Source organism: Armigeres subalbatus, chromosome 2 (assembly GCF_024139115.2).
Source record: "Armigeres subalbatus isolate Guangzhou_Male chromosome 2, GZ_Asu_2, whole genome shotgun sequence".
Taxonomy (NCBI): Eukaryota; Metazoa; Arthropoda; class Insecta; order Diptera; family Culicidae; genus Armigeres; species Armigeres subalbatus.
In genome coordinates, this window is record NC_085140.1 from 446,581,171 (window position 1) to 446,603,850 (window position 22,680).

The 22,680-nt window shown below is 39.2% G+C and overlaps 1 protein-coding gene and 1 non-coding gene across 4 annotated transcripts in view; one reads left to right on the forward strand and one right to left on the reverse strand.

Annotated features, from left to right (window-relative positions):
• Window positions 1-22,680, forward strand: part of LOC134218147 (ankyrin repeat domain-containing protein 29) — a 655,185-nt gene that overhangs the window by 395,162 nt on the left and 237,343 nt on the right. The window lies entirely within an intron of this gene.
• Window positions 5,241-5,316, reverse strand: Trnaa-cgc (transfer RNA alanine (anticodon CGC)). The gene has a single exon. It is a non-coding gene; the product is annotated as a tRNA-Ala (tRNA).

Sequence of the window (22,680 nt, forward strand, 5' to 3'; positions counted from 1 at the left end):
TGTCCTCATATGATCAAAGAGTTGTAAAAGCATTAACTTTTTCTGCAAAACCTTCGCGGTGTCATATGCATCAGTTGCTGGGGTATTTGCGCCGGAGAATTCTTGAATAGCAGGTTCTAGCTTTTGTTCAAGAGTAAGATCCGCCGTTCTCTGACGAGATCCACTGTTGTGGCTGATGTCGCCTTCTGGGATATGTCCTACATTCACATAATGATCGCATTCCTCTGCACAAGTAACTGTGACATTGTTAATAAGAAATTTCATCACAGATACAGGTTCATTGTTCCTTCTCTCATCAAAACGCTTCAGTATCGCATCGTACTTCAGTATTATGGTCTTTTAGCTTCGTGAACAAAAAACTCAGCGATCCCTCAGCTATTAACAGGTTGGCATCTCGACGCCTGAGAACCTCGGACGACAGTTTTATCGGTTACAATGCACCCATGAGGTTTTGGAATGATTCAACGTCCTACTTTGTCAAATGGAAAACAGTTTTAAGGGTTTTCCGATTGCTTTAGATGTTTTTTGACATAGAATTACGTCGTTCGGTAAGATTGGGGGGTCATACCAAAGTTACGAATTTGGGAACGTCACGAAAAGTTGTGAGGAAGTAAAAGTATGGTATGAATCGACCAGTAACTACTATTGTAAATAATTGATTTTCACTATTGAAAAATTCAATTTCGTCAGGTAGTGTTGGAATATTCCTTTTTTCAGCAAATTGCCTAAATTTCGGTTATTATCCATCCGGCATGAATATGCACAAAATGTCGCATTATACGTAATTCTACGCTCAATACGTTGCGGTCGTGTCTTTAATACAACCTTCTACTTTTTTATGCCGCAGAGCGTGTCTCACTAAACTGGTACGAAAAATTCGGTTTACTTTTCGGATCTGCTTCAAAATAACCGAGAAACTGCTTCTATACAAGCTTGATAGAATAAACAATATTAGAGTTTTGAACTTAATAATATGTAATTACAAACTTACCTGCGCCACTGACTACGATATCTTCGTTTTAAAGTTCTTCATCACTGTCATCTTAATCGCCATCTGATTCTTCGTAATCTTGAGGTACCAATGCACTTGGTACGCTTTTGCCTTTCTTCGGTTATTTTTCTATGTCATGTACGGTTTTAGCCTTAGCTCCATCAGAAATATGAGCATCATCACCGATGTGTTGCTAGTTGACATTTTCATTCCCCGAAAAGCAAATGATCTTTATGGAACGTACACACGGTCAAGCAGTTCGACCAACATTGACTTCACCTCCCGTTTATTCAAACATCCATCAAGTGTTATCAACAGCGACACGAACAATCAATTTATTCGACCAACAATATCACACACGAACGACCGAAGCACCAACTCGAGCACCAACCATCAAAAAATATATGGGGGTTTGTGCAACTTCACTACAAATGCTCATACATGTTCGGCGAACCTTGACTCCACCCCCGACAACTCAAACCAAAATCAAACCGTTTTAATTTTTTCCAACCGAGCCGCCAACTGTCAAATGGTTGTTCGAACAACTTCACACACGTTCAAACAAAGCAGCAACCGAAGCGATTTCTTGGGGGCGAAGTCAATGTTCGTCAAACTGTTTGACTGGTGTGTACGTAGCATTACGCTTACAAGATATGTTGTGTTTCATCTCGAGATACCGCAGCAAACCGCTTTGTAGATTTCAAGATTTGGGAACACCGCAGGTATTCCACATTTTCAGCATCCGATGGTAGTATTTTGAAATATCGCCAAATATCTGCCATACTGCACACTATTCATAAACTATTGATTGATTTTCTTTTAAAACGATCCATCGCCGTTCTATACGTGTCACACATTACGGTAATGAAATGTTTTTTTTTTCTAGCGGCAAAACAAGCACTATCACCGAAAGAAGCGAATGTTATGGACCGCGAGACAAAGCACATGTGATAACTACCAAACTGATCTCAACAAGAGCTGTGGTAGAACTGCAAGCTTTTATTTTGATCGCTCTCGAAGAATGGATGCGTGATTTGACAGTTCATATTCGGAGCTGCATCTGCAGCACCAACATAGAATAGGCCTTTTCACGAGACGTTTAAAATCATCTGATTCTAATCGCCAATTGATAGTTCTTCAATAAAACTGACAGCTCCGGGTTATTGTGCGGTTGTAAACAAGTTCAGTCTTGGCAGTGTCACATGAAAAGGCCTATTCGGAAGTAAGGCTTTCGTAAGTATTGCGCACTTCCCACCTCGTTGGACTCCGCACTTCAGAAGTGCGAGATAGTCATAAGTGCGAGATGTCAAAATCCTTTGTTCTCCCGGTTGGCGGGCTGATGAATCGGGTGAAACGGGTTGGCGCCAACGAAAGTTTGTTTATGTTTTCAAATGAACATGTGGGCTCGGCAGGGTTGCCAGTTCATTTGTTTGATCAAACTGTAGAAAAATAATAATATTTTGTAGTGAAAGTTAATCTTTTCGCTACTTTCAAGTTAGTTATAATTTGAATTCTTTGCGGAAGCATATTACAATAATTGCAATAGTGGTTCAACAGACGATTATTTCCAAGTTTCATGCATTTAGATGAAGCTTGGAATAATAATAGATATTGTAAAATATTTGACATCACTGCTCAAAGTGCGATCTATGATTTTCCCAAAAATCCATCGATAGCTGGAAATGGCAATAAGTAAAAACCGAATTTTTCTTTCTAAATTTTATCAGTAGATGCATTACACGGATAAACTAAGAAAATCATTAATGAGTAAAAAAGTACTAATTTTTAGTTCAAGTATGTGGCTGTCAGAAAATGGGGAACATTTGACAACTTTCAATGTGTAAAAAAATAACCATTTTGAGAATGCTATATCGGTTTGAGAATGATTATCTTTTACTCCTAAAAATACTTGGGAGATGAATTTGAGCCCATCAAAAAGTAAAGTGTTTTTTTTATACATTAAATATATAATATCAATTTTATTTTAGTTGCTCAAGTTTAATATTGCGTCCGTTCCACCAGCATAATAAAAAAACATGTTATATGGTCAGAATCATGACTACGATGTTAGATATCCCAAGCAACCAAAAGTTCAGATTTTACTTAAATTTCTTCCTAACCGAACCAATTCACAGTGGCGGGCCCTCATACAAATCCCGGACAAAGCCTGAGATTGCGTTCAAAACTTCACCACATAGTAATTTTGAAACGTTGAATTCATTTTGAGGTTAAAATGGTTATCCGACATACTTTATGTTATCCAAGGGCTTTCCCAAGCCCAAGCTCTAGGATCTAGAACAAAGACAGCGTCCTCATTCTAACATTGCACCAGTCAATTTCCCGCTTTGGCGCAGCTATGCGCAATTCACCACACTAACCACCGGAAAGTAGACAAAAAATAGATTTTAATACATAATACCAAATCTTCTCGAATCTTTCCCAAAAAAGTTTTGCCAAATTTCATTTTCCCATACATATTTGCTCGGGAAACACTTTACGGAATAAACATCAACAAGACATCAAAAATAACAATAAATTTACAATAAAAAAAATGGAACTAGCTCATTCAATATATATGGTAAATTAAAAAAATATGGGCTTCACGAAAATCACGAAAAAAATTAGAGATTTTGTCCGGCTTTCCGCCACAGTTGGTTCCTTTTGGTTTACATTTAGTACCAAGCACCTTAACGGAATTTCAAAGCTTACTTTTGCGCTCCCATCATACAAAACATTACTTAAAATGCGAGCTGATTAATCCAAAACATCTCCTCTTATCCGAACTTTTGGTTGTTTGGGATAGCTTCACAGTTTACGATGCGGTTATCAAATATTTTTCGGTCGATTCAACCATAACTACTCGACATCATCACTAAACTGCCCATGATCGCATATTTGTAACGTTCGAATTTTGGTTGATTTTGTAAATCGTTTGTCAATCCTCCCCACAAATTCAATCACTTCCAGCTTACCAAAGATAAACAAGATAGTGAAGCCTATTTAACTGTTGTGGGATTAGATGCAGTAAATTGAGCTTTCTGAACGATGCACAGGCTTTCTACAAAATGAGCAAAAATGGGAGTGTTACAAATATGCGATCATGGGCAGTAAATGTCAATCAATATACAACATGCTGTCCCTAAAATGTTTTATATTTGCTTTTTATTTTATCAAGATTTTACTGTCGAGTGAAAATTTTGCAGGCGAGAACGGCCGATTTTTTATGATGACATAACTTAACAATTAACCCATTCAACATACTGTTATTTGTCAAATAACCGTACCACAATCCGTTGAATCTTCATATGAGATTGTTCATTTACAGTTGTCAACAGTAAATGCAATCTTTTGGCACGAATGAAAAGATTTTCAATTATAGATCTTAGAAAAAATATCGTTCAAGGAAATTAGTAAACCTTAAGAAGTTTAAATAATCAAAATATCTGTTTTTTTTTAATTTTCAACCTTTTGGACCAAAACGACTGAACTTTTTTAATGAAAATTCAAACACATACAGTCAAAAAATTGGAAAGGTTCACCAAGCCGTTTTGGAGGTACATTTTTTTTTAAAATTTTAGTTTTTTGCTTATATACATGGAATGGCATGCGTCTCCATCGCTTCAAAATGCCAATCAGTTAAATAAAGTTGTCGAGCTTGAACTGACCAAAAATAATAAAGTACTTAAAAAATGCATGATTGGTCTCATGTTCGATGTTGATTTTTTAATGATAATGTGACTGTCAAATGCAAAAAAGGTGTTAAAAAAAAAATGTTTTCAGACCTTCGTAACTTTTGAACCAATAGACCGATTTGTAACCTCTTGGCACGAATGAATAGTTTTTCAGTTGTAGCTTTGAAAGAAAAAACAACTAGGGAAAATAGTAAGCTATAAGATGTTTAAATAATCAAAATATCTGATTTTTTAATTTCTAACCTTCTGGACCACAACGACTATATATTTTTATTTTTCAAATGAAAACTTCAACGTACAGTCGAACTATTGAAAAGGCTCACCTAGCCGTTTTTGAGCTAGATTGTTTTTTAAATTTCAGTTTTTTGTTTATATTCACAAGGAACGGTCATGCGTCTCCATCACTTCAAAATGGTGGAACTGAATCAGTTAATTAAAGTTGTCGACCTTCCCAAGCGCCACATATCAGGAAAAAATTTACAATGTTGTGAAAACTCATATGTGAATATGTACGTTATGTGGAAGATATTGATTTGGGAAATGTATTGGATTTGGATTTCCCTTCGATGGGACTCGAACCCATGACCCTACAGTACGCGAGACTGGTGCTTTAACCAACTAAGCTACGAAGGACCTCCGTCGGCCTTCGCAACCTAGCGGCTACTGAACGAGCTCGGCAACGAGCTGTGTAGTTTGTTGTTAAGCTTCTCCCGTTGTTAGTGTTTTCTTTTTATGGTATCCATCAGGTATCCATAGCAAACAAACCCAACTACACTAAAAACGTTCGTTTTTGCCGTGCAAAATGTTGCACTAAACGGTGTAGCTACACCTCAAAAACGAAAACGACATAAGTTACACTTTTACAAGTCCAGATTTACTCAGTTTGCCATGAAATAGAAGTCAATATTTATTTCTAAAAACAGTTCTTCATCCGAAAACAAAAATCGTGTGGCGATTATGTAATGCTCATTTTAAGTTTTGTATTTGCTTCAGCTTAGTACATATAACGGTTTTTTCTCCATTGCTTTGTAATCTTTTTCGAGAAAAATCGTAATTGATTTTGGAATCCATTTTTGAAAATAGCCTAAAGGTCGTTTGCAGTAGTTATAAGATTGCCTTGTAAATTTGCTTTTTCAGCGTTTCGTTTTATACAGTTTAGGGGTAATCTTCCTATTACTTTTTCATGACTGACTATTACTCCATTCATGACAACTTGAGCATTGAAACTTCATTTTGCGAAAGGTTTCAATTTGACTCAATGACTCATTAAATGACCACGAAATTTATTACCGTGCAAATTCAAACTTCGGACGCTTAACCACTTTCTGCCATAAATTCAATTTGTTAACACACATTTTATGCCCCACCGTTCTAATCACTACGATGTTTGTAATTATTCAAAATTTCCGGCTTCTGTATGATTCGAACTTCGGATTCATATTTCGCACACATCGTTTCAAACTTCGGACACTTGATTACGCAGAACCAATTGCAAACAATTCTAACTGGATAGCTCAGACTGACATTCAATTTTTTTGTTGCATTCAGTTATCGTGGATTACCAGAATGGAACTAGCCGCGATTAACCTATAATTAAGAGTCCTTCAGATGCTGCTTGATAAAGCATTTCGATGAAATATTTCAGTTAATCTCCTATACCAAATGAAGTGTCTGAAGTTTGAATATGTCCGAAATTTGATTTTTTTTAACCATTTTATTTATTTGGCAAGCTTAGTCATGTGTGACACTTTGCGGAGCCGCAATTCTTAAGTATGATATTTGTTTACAATGTATATCATCTTATCGTTAACAGTTAGTGGGGAAGGGACATAGACTGTAATACACGTCCGAAACACGTCCGGTACATGTTTGTTTCGTTCCGATATTCGATAAAAAATCAATATTTTGGTTTATTTCGTGTCTTGTGAAAAAATCTTATATCGCAGAGCATTAGTTGAATGTGCATTTACGCTGCGGTTAAATATATTTTATGGTAAAAATCTGAACTTGTGAAAGTTTTACTCAGAGATTAAAATTCGGCTTGGTGGACCTTTCCAATTTTATTACTGTATGTGTAAAAAAGTTTGAATTTTCATTTAAAAAACTAAAAAAAAGCACAGTCGTTGTGGTCCAAAAGGTTGAGAATAAAAAAATAGATATTTTGATTATTTAAACATCTTAAAGCTTAATATTTTCCTTAAACTATTTTTTTTCTAAAATCCATAATTGAAAATCTTTCCGATCGTGCCAAAAGATTGAAAATCAGTTCAAAAGTTATGAAGGGGGGAAACGCCGTTTTTTAGACCAGCGAAACTATAAAACACGGGTTTTATTATTTTCGGTATTTTCGGTTTCACATTTTGAGCAAAATTGGAGAACTTTTTTTTGACTATATTCTTTTTTCATGGATTCGCTGTATATGCACTTTGTTTTTTTCCCTCATGTTCGATATAATTTGTTTCAGCATCCAGGAGTCTCGGGCGCACCACGATAGACACAGTTCAACACGGATCCTATTGCTGCATTTTCTGCGAAAAACCATCAGGGGAACGACACAAGGTTCGCCGAAAATCGCCTTCTTAGCTTGGAAAAACTTGTGTCATTCCCTTCGGCGAAAACATATTTCAATGTAGATACGATTATATAATTTATAAATAAACTCATTGTCTTAAGAAAATTATTTTGAACTTTTTAGTGGCATGTCTTCACTTGTCATAAGACGAGTTTGTACAATCCCATTGAATTCCACCACTTAATTGTATCTTGAAAGTACGAGACACTGAAGACGGCCTTACTGTTGAGGTCGAAATACGTATCTGTCAAGATACAATCAAGTGGTGGAATTCAATGGGATTGTACAAACTCGTCTTATGACAAGGAAAACTCATTGTGTTTATATGGTTTCATGTGCAAATTATTCAAATAATCGGCTGCAGCCAAAAAAATGTTCCCAAAGTGAGTGAAGTTTACTTATTCAACGTTCTAAATCATTCTCAAAAATGGGTTAAAAATCCCCATTTTTTAAACCTATTGTGTTTACTCATTAAAAAGATATGAATCCTAATCCTATCCCAAGTAATGTACGGAGAGCGGGAATTTCAAGATGCATGTGGATAAATTTATAACAAAGGCATAAATATAAAACATTTAGAATCTCATTGCATACTATTTTTATAATTAATGTTTCTTATTTTACCATCTTCTAATTTTGCACTGGATGTGATTCAGAATTTCCATGGGAAATTCTTTAGAATTTTCATTGTTTCCACGTTTCTACAAGAAATTCTTCCATATTCCGGCGTGGAGTTTCCACTGGACTTTTTTTTTATTTTTTCAATGGGAGATTCTTTTTAATTCACATGAATAATTCTTCCTACTTTCCATGGATAATTCTTTTAAACTTTTAAACTATTCAGAATTCCGTCCTAATTTCTATAGATTTTTTTTACAAAACTTACACGAGTAATGCTTCCGGATTTCCAAAAGAAATTCCTCCGCGAAATTCTTTAGAATTTTCAAGGCAATTTGTAACTTTGAAGAAGGTGGAATGTGAAATCGCGAGCTATATTGGACGTCCAATATCCTGCAAACACATTCGAAAAACGCTCCATTCACAGAGATTCATCGACATAAGTACCCCTGCTTGGGTAAGTTGAAGTCAACCTCACTGCACCAATGCTCAAAACGCCATCAGCCATTCTGCGCGACCCAACGACCAATCCAGCATCCATCAAGCTGTAGCTCCTAATCTGCAAACAAGAAAAACGACGATTGGCGAAAAAAGTTGCAAAGCTCACGCGATCGACACCTCCCCTTTGTCTCCTCTGCACCAAATGCAGCGCATCCGTTCATCGCCCAGTCGATAGGGGGTGAAAATCAAACCGTAGCCCTGCGATGTGTAGTGGGAGAAGATAGGAAAATACTGACTGCTGGCTGCAGCCAGAGCCGTTCGTCGCTCGGTCACACGATAAGTGCCGTGGTGTTTGAAGCTGCTGCTGGTTGATGGTCGCTTGGTCGGTCGCTGTGCTAAACCTCCTTCACGGTTTTTAATGGCAGGGTTCACTCTCCGTCGTATCGCTCGCGTCACCACCGCAATCGTCACGTGCTGGGGCGTTCCTTCTATCTGAATGGTCGAAATGTCCGATTTGTGAGTGAAAAATTATCAAATATTCGTCTCAACTCAGTGTGACTATTTAGCAGAATTAGAACAGTCAGGAATCTGGCACAAGCCTTAAAACACAGAGCCATTTCGACGAGCTTTTTCAAACAAGTACTGGCCTGCAAATCGTATCATGGTGGGATCAGTAGAGAAGCAGACCAAGTTCCAAGTGCATATCTGACCTCCCCCAAAACCCCCCTCCCCATGGCAGAAAATCGTGGGTATCTTTACACCGCTGACCTGCAATGCACATTCTGCTTAGCGATTGGTTGATTGCATTCCGCACATCAGAGAGTGGTACATTATGAAAGTGTTCCTCGTATCGCTCGGACCATCGAAGAGCGAGGAAAAGTTGATGAGTCAAAAGGTGACGGTCGGTTTTTCGCTGGCGTATCGGTTGGCTGGATGCAACCGGCAGATCACCGAATGGCGAGGGACGGGAACTGGCAAGAGGAAAGTGTTTCGGGTTCGGTTGGAGGCGGAGGAGGTCACGGGAACGTTTGTGCTCGAAAGCGTTAAAATATGGTCCGAGATAAACCAAGACGACGATGTGGTGAAGATGCAATTTGGGAGGGAAAGGTGGAAGCTTGTTCGGGGAATCATAAATTTCAATAACAATTTCCTCCAATAATTCACCGGCAAATAAAAGTGGATTGTCGGGCAATCGTTTTTTTTTCTCCTAAATGGAAATCATAGTTTAATATAGGCAAAGGATTATAGTTGAAAATTTATAGTAAACAATGGTTAGCACGCCTTTCAGATGGTGATGGAGATGTGGGTGAACCTTAGCAAAACATCGTAGGTGCCAAAGCGATGATGTATGGAATTCTAAGAGCCACTACATGCCCATCCACTTGGTGGTGGTTGGTAGCCCTAGGTGATAATCATAACATGAAATATTAACTTCAGCCAGCATCCATCGCCTCCGGATTGCCAGATCTGCTCTCATCCACACCAGCCAGCGATGATGCCAGCACGGTGATGCCTATATATTATTATTCATCATGGTATAAATTGCATAACACGCTAAACTTATTATACGAACATGCTAAATTTTCTCACATCATAATTTAAGGGAATCTTGCGAGGAACGCGCTACACTCTGAGGAAGAATCGCTTCCTTTTAAACGAAGTCTTTGAGATAGGCATGGGCGTGAAAAGGGTTACCTCGTACGTGTACTTGGTGAACTTCCATTTCTTTAGAGCACGAAATTAAAATTGTTTTGGATAGAAAACTTCTTAGTGAAAGTTCTGGAATGCCCACACTCATAAGACGAATTAGTACTATTCCATTTAATTCCACCACTTGATTTTGAACTTAGAGATACGTATTTCGTACAGAATAGAGTTGTACTGTATTGGACTGATTGTTTCAGATTTATTTTCCTAGCAGTTTTTTTAATTTGCATTCAAAACACGAGTAGAGCAATAGTGCATGATTGCTTGAATAAGATTTAATATTTTCTTTTTGTCAATTTTGAAACAAATTTTGGTTCGAGAAAGCCGCAGGCAAGTTTTTCTCGAAAGGCAATTTCAAGAAATCAATTTTATTGCATTGGAGCAACTCAAATATGATTAAATTTGGTTATGTAGGAGTTGTAGAAACTTACACAGCTCAACAAGATTTTGTCCCTAACACCAAATAATATGTCCCTAGTAGATTTTTGCTTCCTGAATCCGAATCTGACTTCAGATTTTCTCTAACACGTCGAGATTTTGAGATATACCTCAATAAATGTCGTAAAATCAGTGATTTTGAGTATTTTAGAAAAGCCATCGTTAACCCTATAGAAAATAATACTAGTCAATCAAGGTCCAAAATGGATCACAAACATCTAATCTTTCGAAATGTGGTGCATTTTGAACAAGTTAAACATAATAAGTGTGATTTATCTACAATTTTAATAAGTGAAAGTCATTTAAAAATATGTTTTATGCAAGCCTTTTTCGAAGATTTGTATACAATCCTGGTAATTATCTGTGAACGGTTTTGAGAGGAAAGTAAAAAGAATTCAATATAGTAGTTTGTCCAAGCAAAAAAAAAATGTTTTCATTGAAGTAAGTTCTATTGAATTAAAATATGATATTGTATTTCCTCTGGTGCGATAAATTTTCAATAATTGCTCAAGTGATATGGTGTACTTACTGTCAATTGAAGCTCCTTTATTATGTTCATTCGAATAAAGCAAGTACGAGAAATGTACGCAGTTCTATATGTTTTGATTATTCCTGCTATTTATGATCATTCCAATGTTCCTATGATAGATATTTGGTTGGAAAATTATCAATTAGCAAAATCAATCAACGATTCGATAAGTTGCATTCGATCGTTCTTGTGTATGATTGCATACAAGCTGAAGCGACGTTGACAGCTACGCAACAGAAACCGGAAAACGTCAACAACCTACTGCGTGAGTGGGGGACATTTTATTCGATTCGCGTTGAAAATGCTGCATGGATGTTGCAATAATCCCAATGCAATTTCTTTTATCTATGGTCAGATTATAACAGTGAAACGGGGAAAAGTTCACTATCTGGTTTGAGCTAGTTTTATCAAGCTTTGCTATGTGCTAAGACGCGAAGTAAAGCGCAAAAAAAAAAACTTGGCCTCCGCTCCATTTGTGTTATGTTCAACATGTTACAGTTACCCGAGCATATTGTTGAATGATCCGCCAATTCTACACTCTGATATTTTGATGAGAAAATTCACGATGAAGTTACAAAATGTTTAAGATTCAATTTATATTTCGAGTGCTGGAATGTATTTTATTAGTCAATGTGGCTTGAATGCTCTGGTAGGGGATCTAGTAGAGGATTTTAATTTGTTCAAATTGCAATCCGATCTGTTTCCTTGTTGATTAAAAGAAAGGAACTTTCTGGATCATCATGTTCGCACTATATTCTAGCACTACACAATTGCAATATGATAACAGATTACGTGTGGTCATTGGAAGTAGATTGATCGAATCGAGCAGAAAAACATTTTAAGAGGGGGAGAAATGTTGAGCATAAATGAAAAATAATGGACATTTTTATTAAAAGTCGAATGAAACATATATTTACAAACTGACTAGTATCTCTATACTTCGTTCAACATTTTCATATACCAGATACCGTTGGTCCTCCACGAGTCCAGGTCTCGTGTCCGTAGAGAACTACCGGTCTTATGAGCGTTTTGTAGATAGTCAGTTTGGTACGGCGGCGAACTCTATTCGATCGGAGCGTCTTGCGGAGTCCAAAGTACGTACGATTTCCAGCCACTATGCGTCTCCGAATTTCTCTGCTGGTATCGTTATCGGCGGTCACCAGTGAGCCCAAGTACACGAATTCTTCAACCACCTCGATTTCGTCACCACCGATAGAAACTCGTGGTGGGTGGCTCACATTGACCTCTCTTGAGCCTCTTCCTATCATGTACTTCGTCTTCGACGTGTTGATGACTAGTCCAATCCGTTTAGCTTCGCTTTTCAGTCTGATGTAGGCTTCCTCCATCCTCTCAAAGTTACGTGCCATGATATCAATGTCGTCGGCGAAACCAAATAACTGGACGGACTTCGTGAAAATCGTACCACTCGTGTCAATCCCTGCCCTTCGTATTACTCCCTCCAAAGCGATGTTGAATAGCAGACGCGAAAGACCATCACTTTGCCGTAACCCTCTACGGGTTTTGAAGGGACTCGAGAATGCCCCTGAAACTCAAACTACGCACATCACCCGATCCGTCGTCGCCTTGATCAACCGTATCAGTTTATCCGGAAATCCGTTTTCGTGCATTAGCTGCCATAGCTGGTCCCGATCGATTGTATCATATGCGGCTTTGAAGTCGATAAATAGATGATGTGTGGGCACGTTGTATTCGCGGCATTTCTGCAATACCTGACGTATGGCGAACACCTGATCTGTGGTAGAGCGTTCACCCATAAATCCCGCCTGGTACTGCCCCACGAACTCTCTTGCAATTGGTGTTAGTCGGTGGCATAAAATTTGGGAGAGTACCTTGTAGGCGGCGTTCAGCAATGTGATTGAGCGGTAGTTGCTATAATCCAGCTTATCGCCCTTTTTGTAGATGGGACATACGACACCTTCCATCCACTACTTCGGCAGAACCTCATCCTCCCAAACCTTGGTAATCACCCAGTGCAGCGCTCTAGCCAGTGCCTCACCACCGTGTTTAAACAGCTCTCCTGGTAGTTGGTCAACTCCAGGGGCTTTGTTGTTTTTCAGCCGGCCGATCTCCTCCTGGATTTCCTGGAGATTCGGAGCCGGAAGTCGCATGTCCTGCGCGCGTGCTCCTAGGTTCATTACCATACCGCCACCGTTATCTGCCATATCGCCATTCAGGTGCTCTTCGTAGTGCTGCCGCCACCTTTGGATCACCTCACGTACGTGAACGGTTCAACTTCTCATAGAACTTTCGTGCGTTATTAGCGCGGTACAGTTCCTCCGTCTCTTCACGGTCTCGATCTTCCTGCTGACGCTTTTTCCTCCGGAAAATCGAGCCCGTTTGTATCGTGCCTCGTTCGCCCTCGTGCGGTGTTGCAGCAATCTCGCCCATGCTGCATTCTTCTCCTCAAATAACTGCTCACATTCGCCGTCATACCAGTCGTTTCTCTGATTCGGAGCCACCGTGCCTAGTGCAGCGGTTGCGGTGCTTCCAATGGCGGATCGAATATCTCTCCAGCCATCTTCAAGAGATGCTGCGCCTAGCTGCTCTTCCGTTGGGAGTGCCACTTCCAGCTGCTGCGCGTAGTCTTGGGCTAGTCTACCGTCTTGTAGCCGCCCAATGTTAAGCCGCGGCGGACGACTCCGACGCGTGTTGATCACCGTCGAGAGTTTTGAGCGCAGACATACTGCGACGAGGTAGTGGTCGGATTCAATATTCGCACTGCGGTAAGTGCGTACGTTCGTGATGTCGGAGAAGAATTTACCGTCGATTAGAACGTGGTCGATTTGGTTTTCCGTTACTTGATTAGGTGATTTCCATGTGGCCTTGTGGATATTCTTGCGGGGAAGAAAGTGCTTCGGACTACCATTCCGCGGGAGGCTGCAAAGTTTATGCATCGTTGGCCGTTGTCGTTCGATACGGTATGCAGACTATCTGGTCCGATGACCGGTCTATACATTTCCTCCCTTCTACCTGAGCGTTCATGTCACCGATGACGATTTTGACGTCCCGCAGTGGGCATCCATCGTATGTCTGCTCCAGCTGCGCATAGAACGCTTCTTTCTCGTCGTCGGATCTCCCTTCGTGTGGGCAGTGCACGTTGATGATGCTATAGTTGAAGAAACGGCCTTTTATCCTCAGCTTGCACATCCTTGCGTTGATTGGCTGCCACCCAATCACGCGTTGGCGCATCTTTCCCAGCACTATGAAGCCGGTTCCCAGCTCGTTGGTGGTGCCACAGCTTTGGTAGAAGGTAGCCGCTCGATGCCCGCTTTTCCACACTTTCTGTCCTGTCCAGCAGATTTCCTGCAGCGCTACGACATCGAAGTTGCGGGGATGTAATTCATCGTAGATTATCCTGTCGCAACCTGCGAAGCCTAGCGACTTGCAGTTCCATGTTCCAAGCTTCCAATCGTGATCCTTTATTCGTCGCCTAGGTCGTTGCCGATTGTATCGAGTCGTATTATCTTCTATGTCGTTCGTAATAGTTGTTTTTAAAGGCGGCTTATTGGGCCTGCGCAAACCTCCTGTCTCGTCGGAGGGCCGTCGTGTCAGGGCTGTTTAACGTCCCACCTAACAAAAGGACTTGGGCTTGTGCGCTTTGAGCGGCACACGGTCGCTTTGGCGGAGCCTACTTGCGGATACATGCAGCTTTTTATAGAGGTTTAACAGGGCCCACTGTCAAACCCCACCACATCCTAGGCAGGCGCCACAACTCGCAGATGGCCTGGGGAGGGATCGTCAAGCCCTTGGACATAGTCCCTGCTGCCCCCTAGCAGGGAATACATGTCGGTTTCTTATGGGTCATGATATCCAAAGTTGCTTCCAAATCCTGGAAGATCCATCAGAGATTTTTTTCGCCAATTTTCAGATCTCATGCAAATATTTAAAAAGCATTTGAAAAATACACAGGCAAAAATTCGACGACAAAATATTCGAAATTTCCTCTATAAGATGAGGATATTGGTTCTGGTGAAAAACGTTTGTGGGGTCCAGAATTTTCCATTCCTGGCCTTAACCTGTAGGCTGTTTAGGAACATTGGCTCACAGAATTGACAAGAATACTGTATGGATTAAAATCATGCCATTTTTTCATTCGGAAATAGAATTTGCAATCATGATTAGTCAAATAGTTTAGTCGGAAGTTCTGCTCAAAAATACAATATTCGTTTGGTATTTTTTACGCAAATCAGTGTTGCTATGTACTTGATCACGGGTCCTCGGCTTCCTATAAAAAGTTTGTTTTTAGAGCAAACATATAGCCAAAAACAGCACTTTTTCGATTTTTGTTTTCGATTTTAAAAATAGTTAGAGCACAGACAAACAGACGTAACAGCTTGAACATTTTTCTGAAAATCCATCGTCCAACTCCTCTACCACCATCTTGCGAGCGTTTTATACAAAACAATGTTTCGTATGATATGGAAATGCTAATATCATCTTCCAAACTTGGACGTACATGTTCATGATAGGATTGAAGGCGAAAGTAAATAGTTCCGTCGTTTTCTATCGACGAGCACTGTCTCTAAATTTCTAATATGACATCAGCATCTAAACTGTCTAAGACGAGTTTAGTACTTTCCATTTAATTCCACTAAGATTTGTTATCTTTGCAGATACATATTTCGACCTCAACTGTGATGTCGTCTTCAGTTTTTCGTACTTGACTCGACTTGTCGAGTGGTGGAATGGAATTAAATGGAAAGAACTAAACTCGTCTTAGATGGTTGAATACATTCCACTAAAAGAGCTTAAAATATTTTTTCGGATTAGCATCTAGTCGAATAGGATTTTTATTGCGCAGTTCTGTTTTCTCCATGCGTCCGTATCGTCGCAACTTACTGAGCTGCCTAGGAGAGAACAACGCAGAGAAAGGCACTGCGATATATAGGTACCATCATGAATATTGCCCTCCGGTCGTTTTAAAATCGACTTCTATGAAAACATTCTTTATGCCTGCCGTATCCTTACGGAACTATCAATTCTATACCTTCGCCTCTAATTCTATCATGAACATGTACGTCTAAGTTTGGAAGATGATATTAGCATTTCCATATCATTGTAAATTGTTTATCTTCCCGTAGAAGTAATTCACTCAAATCATTAACTAATGATTAATTATTTGCGAGCGTCTTAGGGGAAATGTTACACGGTTAAACGACTATTTTCTTCCTTTTACTTCCACTAAATAATTTTTAGGTATCAAACAGATACGCATTTCATCCTCCACTTGAGGACTTCTTCAGTATTTTGTTATCGACAAGTCGAGAAATCGAGAGGATGAAATGCGTATCTGTTTGATTAACCGCATTAATTAATGTTTCGTATGACATTGTCACAAGAAGGCGCTGGAGTGAAATGTCAAACTCAAAGGATTTCGACGACTAGTTGTGAAACGCGCAATCAATCAAATTCAAATAGATTGTTGAGTCATGGTCGAAAGTAATTTCTCTAGTGTTACGTCTGTTTGCCTGTGGTTAGAGGCTTAAACAATATGGGCTCTTTGGGAAAGTTGACCTTAAATAAGCCAAAGAATCGACTGAGACAATAAAACGAGGTACCATTTTTGACGGGAAAGGTCAATTGAAAATAACTCTAACTGGATAGCTCAGCCACAGACAAACAGACGTAACACAACAGAAATTACAATTGACCATGACTTCAACGATCAATCTAAACTTGATTGATTGCGCGTTTCACATCTAGAGAGGCTAGCATCGTAATTCTTGGAGTTTGACATTTCACTCCAGCACCTTCTGGTGACAATTTCATACAAAACATTGTTTCGTGTAACATGCTCGCAAGATGATGGTATAGGAGTTAAGCGATGGATTTGTCAGAAAATTGTTTGAGCTGTTACGTCTGTTTGTCTGTGGCTCAGCCCTTTTTGCCTTTCTCGTATACAAAGTATACGTAAAGGCTATATGTTCGCTCCAAAAACGAACTTATTATAGGAGTCCCGGAGACCCATAGTGTATGTGTGTGCGCAAAATAATCTCACTCATTTTTCAGGCACTTATCCTTAACCGATTTGCTCGCAACAAGTTGCATTCAACGCGAAATCTTGTTTCGTATTGAAAATTGGCTCAATCAGACTATGGGCTTCGGAATTATGGCCAAAATATTTTTTTTACAAGAGAAATTCTCACTCACTTTTTAGGCACTTACTCTTAGCTGATTTACTCGTAACAAGTTTTATTCGACGCAAAATATTGTCCCATTATTTCGTATTGAAAATTGGACAGATCGGACGATGGGTTTTGAAGCTATGGCCAAAATTATTTTTTTAACATAAGAAACACATACAAAATTCTCACTCATTTTTCAGGCTCTTATCTTTAACGGATTTGCGGGATTTTATCCCATTGTTACGTTTTGAAAATTAGCAGAATCGGACTATGGGATTCAGAATTATGGCCAAAATACACGTTTTTACAAAAAAAAATCTCACTCATTTTTAAGCACTTACCATCAGCCGACTTGCACGCAGTTGCATTCGATGCAGAATCCTGTCCCATTGTTTTCTATTGAAAATTGGCTGGATCGGACTATGGGCTCAGAAGTTATGGCCAAAATATTTTTTTTAATACCAAGAGTCACTCGAAAAAAACGAGAAAGGCACCATCACCGCTAGGTGGATTAATCTGTTTTTGCCTTTCTCGTATACTAAGTATACGGTAAAGGCTATATGATCGCTCCAAAAACAAACTTTTTATAGAAGGCTCGGAGACCCATAGTGTTATATACCGATCGACTCAGCTCGACGAATTGAGGTGATGTCTGTGTGCATGTGTGTGTGTGTGTGTGTGTGTGTGTGTGTGTGTGTGTGTGTGTGTGTGTGTGTGTGTGTGTGTGTGTGTGTGTGTGTGTGTGTGTGTGTGTGTGTGTGTGTGTGTGTGTATGTGTGTGCGTCTGTGCGCACTCACCCAAAAAAAAATGTCACTCATTTTTTAGGTACTTATCCTTAACCGATTTACTCGCAACAAGTTGCATTCGACGCAGAACACTCTGCCATTGTTTCCTATTGAAAATTAGTCAGATCGGACTATGGGCTCGGAAGTTATGGCCAAAATACCACTTTTATTACAGAAAAAAAATGTCACTCATTTTTCATGCACTTATCGTTAACCGATTTACTCGCAACAAGTTACATTCGACGCAGGATACTCTGCCATTGTTTACTATTGAAAATTGGTCAGATCGGACTATGGGCTCGGAAGTTATGGCCAAAATACCACTTTTTTATAGAAAAATTGAGTAAAAAAATGTCACTCATTTTTCAGGCACTTATCCTTAACCGATTTACTCGCAACAAATTGCATTCGACGCAAGATATTCTGCCATTGCTTCCTATTGAAAATTGGGCAGATCGGACTATGGGCTCAAGAGTAATGGCCAAAATACTATTTTTATAATGCACGAGAAAGGCACCATTACCGCTAGGTGGATTAATCAGGTTTTTTTTTGATTATTTCGTCGCCCCAAATAAATATACATTACATAAAAGAAACTATTCCAAAATAAGCCAGTACTATGAGTCCTTCCAATCCAGCTTGATAAAACATTTCAACGAAGTATTTCAGAAAATGTCTCATACGAATGAAGCGTCCAAAGTTTCATTTCTTCCACGAATAACTCATCTGAATGAAGAGAAATACCGATGAAGAGAAATCGATCAATGCAGTTACGCCCCTATGATACTAAGTGCGAGAAGTATCTTTAAAATACCTTTTTTTCTTGCCTCTGTACCAATAGTTGCGGTAGTGTACCAATAGTTGAGAGTCCCGTGTACAAAGCCTATGGGACTCGCATTTTTATGAACACAGATAACAAAGTACTGCAACTTCAGCCAAACAGACGTAACACGTTTCATATCAACATCGGTCACGTGCTCAACGGTTGATTTGCAATACATCTGTGCTGCGCAATTGTGCCACCAATAAATGGAGGAATAATTTCAGCTAACAATCTAGGATTCTAATGAAAATGTGACACTCTTATGTCGAATTCGTTTTCAAACCTCGGTCAGTGCCAACCCGTTCTTCAAAAGTCCATCAAGGAAAAGTTAAGAAAATCACAAATAAAAATACATCAGGAAAATCCTCGAAAATTTGCCCAGGTTATTCCCCAAGAGTTCCAAATAAAGTTTATTCGGCTCTGCAAAGAATTCGTTCAGAAAATCCTACAGAAATTATTCCAAATAGTCCTCAAGAATTTCGACCAAAATGCCTACAATCCCCAGAAAACTCCACCAGTCTTCCGGTTTTCCTTCGGAAGCTACTCCAGGAATTCCTCCGGAAGTTCTTCCATGAATCCCGGAGGAAACTTTTGGAGGAATTCCTGGAGGAATACCTAAAGGAATTATTGGAGGAATTCCGAGGAACTTCCAGAGGTAGTCCTGGAGGAACTTTCGGAGGAATTACTGGAAGAACTGCCGAAGGAATTCCTGGAGGAACTTCCGGAAGAACTCCTGGAGGATCTATCAGAAGAATTTCTGATAGAATTTCCGGAGGAATTCCTGAAGGATATATCGGAAGAATTTCTGAAAGAACTTCCGGAGGAATTCCTGAAAGATCATCTGGAGGAATTCCCAAAGGATCTTGCGGTGGAATTTCTGATGGATCCTCCGGACGAATTCCTGAAAGAGCTTCCGGAGGAATTTCTGAAGGAACTCCAAACCAAAGGTTGGAGGAAATTAAGGAGAAATTCCTGAAGAATCTTCAGAAAGTATTCCAGAGGGGTTGTCTGGAATAATTATTGCTAGAATTTCCACATTAACTCCTAGAACAACTTCCAGTGAAATTGCTCAGAATATTCCTAGAAAAATTACCAAAAGAATTTATCACGAAAAAATGATGTCTGAAAGATGTCACTTAGCAAATCCTGGAAGATATCGCCATGGAAAGCATACTAGAATTGAAAAAAAAAACTGACTGAAACAATTTCTGGCTGAATTCCCGAAGGAAATCCTGAAAGAACGCAACAAGCGTTTTTTTGGAAGAATTTCTGAATTCCTGTAAATAATCAAGGCCCATATATTTCCGTTCAAATCAAATACTCCTAAGTAGTTATTGGTTACTGGAAATCTATAAGGAATTCATTAAAAAAATCCAAATGGAGATAAATTTCATAAGGAATACTAGATTTTATCAATTCGGTATTCCTCACATACAGTTTTCTGACAATACTTATCGGATTTTCTATAAGGGTTTCATGGAGAATTCCCAAACTAATTCCATCCACCGACCTTATTAAGGGCACAAGCTGTGGAGAAAATCACCAATGAAGGAAATTCCCAATGAATAATGAACCATGCATGGATAACTTCCCAAACAATTTTCCAAAGATATTTTTATACTTATTCTAGACAACTGTACCGATTTTACTTCAATTAAAACTACATACAAAATTCCCGAAAAAACGGATTTCGACGCGCATTTTAATTGAATGAACGAACAGTTTCGTTTTTATTTACCCTTCTGCTTGTTTATTCCGCCCCGTTCCACCCATATGGTTTTGACAGTTGAAGTACAGTTGTATTGGTGAACCTGGTGCGAAACCGTGAAACAACACAGTGCGAACCCGGCAGTTGGGGTTGTAACTAGTGCCAATCTAGTTCCAATCTGAGTGAATAGAAAAACGTTTTGGCAGCCCTTAGGTTGGAACTTGTTAAAAACGAATTCGACATTAGTATAACATACAGTTAACAATATTTCGAGTACACTCTCAAGCTAAGGAAAAGGAAGTATAGATTAGGTGTAATCGAGCAAATAGTGTAAGGACTGTTCATTAAAGTAAGTGGACACCTTTTTATGAATGGTTTAAGGTTAAAACTTAACGAAAAATTCGTAATTTTCGCTCTGTGTGTAAAGAAATTGTTCACTCTTGCAGCACATCTGAATTATTTGGAAAAACCTTAGAAATTCCGAACGATATATCTTCTCGCAGATTAATTCTGCACAAATGGTACAGTGCATTTTGCTGGACGACGAGATATACGTCAAATTGGACACCAATACACTTCCAATTCCACATTTTTTCAACGCTGAACAGCGGACAGATGTGCCTGATGACGTGCGATGTATCCGAACCGAAAATAATGGGGAAAATGTTTGGGTATGGCTAGCAATTTGCTCCTGTGACTCCGTATTTCATAAACAACGGTGAAAATTGAAGAAAATAATGTATCAAAAAACGACTTCTAACCATCTACCGAAAGCATACGGATCCTTTAATGTTTTGGCCGGATCTGGCATCGGCTCACTACGTTTCTGCTACGTTGGAGATGCTGAAGAAGGAAAAAGTCGATTTTGTCGAAAAATGCCTAAATCCACCAAACTGTCCTGAACTGCGTCCTATCGAAAAATACTGGGCAATAATTACGCGGCATCTTAAGGTAGATGGGAGAGAAGCAAGCTCTGTTGACTGCTTCAAGAAAATTTGGTCTGTGACACAATGAAAAGTTACGGAAGAAGTTGTGCAGAATCTAATGGGAGCTGTCAAGAGAAAGGTCCGAGCATTCTTCAGAAAAGAAAAATAAATATTCAAAATCACGTGAATTCGTTCATATGTATGTTGATTGTCATTTATATAAAGCAACCTTATGAATTTATTCCAAAATAAACATGTTCCTTTGAAAAACAGGTGTCCACTTTCTTTAATGAACAGTCCTTAGGAACGTGCTTAGTCGGAATATTACCCTACCATGTGTTGAAATTTACACGAAAAGTAATGCACATAAAGCGAATGTATGATATTCTCGCTCTAAGGATCATAAGGGCGTGACTGCGTTGATCGATTTCTCTTCGTCGAAGTTTTCTTTTTATCACTTGAGAAAGATGCAGAGAACTCTACGTCCTCTCATAGGTGCCACGGGAAGTTTTTAGGATTGTGTGGAAGATTACAACAGTAGGAATCGTTTTTTCAGAACGTGAAAAACAAAGTAGGAAAAGGACGAGCCTGGAATTGAACCCACAACCTCCTGCTTATAAGGCAGAAGCTGTAGCCACTAGACCACCGAGCTCGTGTCAATAAAGAAATCAGGGTATTTATTTATTGCTAAATAAATATAAAATTTTCACAAATAAGGCGAAGTTTTTATAATCAATTAAAAAAAATCCACAAAACAAAAATAAATTAGCACTTTTAACAGCAAAAACTACAATTATAAAAGAAGAATTTTCCATAAAGAAATCAAAATGTACCACAAAAAAAAATGTATAAAATCAATACTAGCAATAAACAATTACAAAATTTTCCACAAAATAAAAATTTATTTTTCACAAAAAAAAAATAAAACCTTTCCATGAAACAATTAATAAAACATTCATGACGACTGATTTTACACTTCCTTTGGCTGCCCATGGTCGCGAATGCCTAACCATTGGCAGAAGGCAGTCAGGCGGCCCTGGGACAGCTCAGCAAGGCGCGAAAAACTGCAAAAGAAGACCATAAATCGGTGAGGCCACTTTGGCACGAAAGGTCTCCGCTAACAACGTTCGCTCCCCAAAGCAAGCGCACATAGAGATGCGGTGTGCTGTGTGCAATATCTGTGCGCGCTGGCTCGGCTGGCTAGGGCCCAGCACTGGGAAATGCAACCGCTGACTGCTGCCGGGATTGAAATGAAGTGATAGCAGTTTGCGCTGCTCCAGAAAAGGAAGCCGTATCGCGGGTT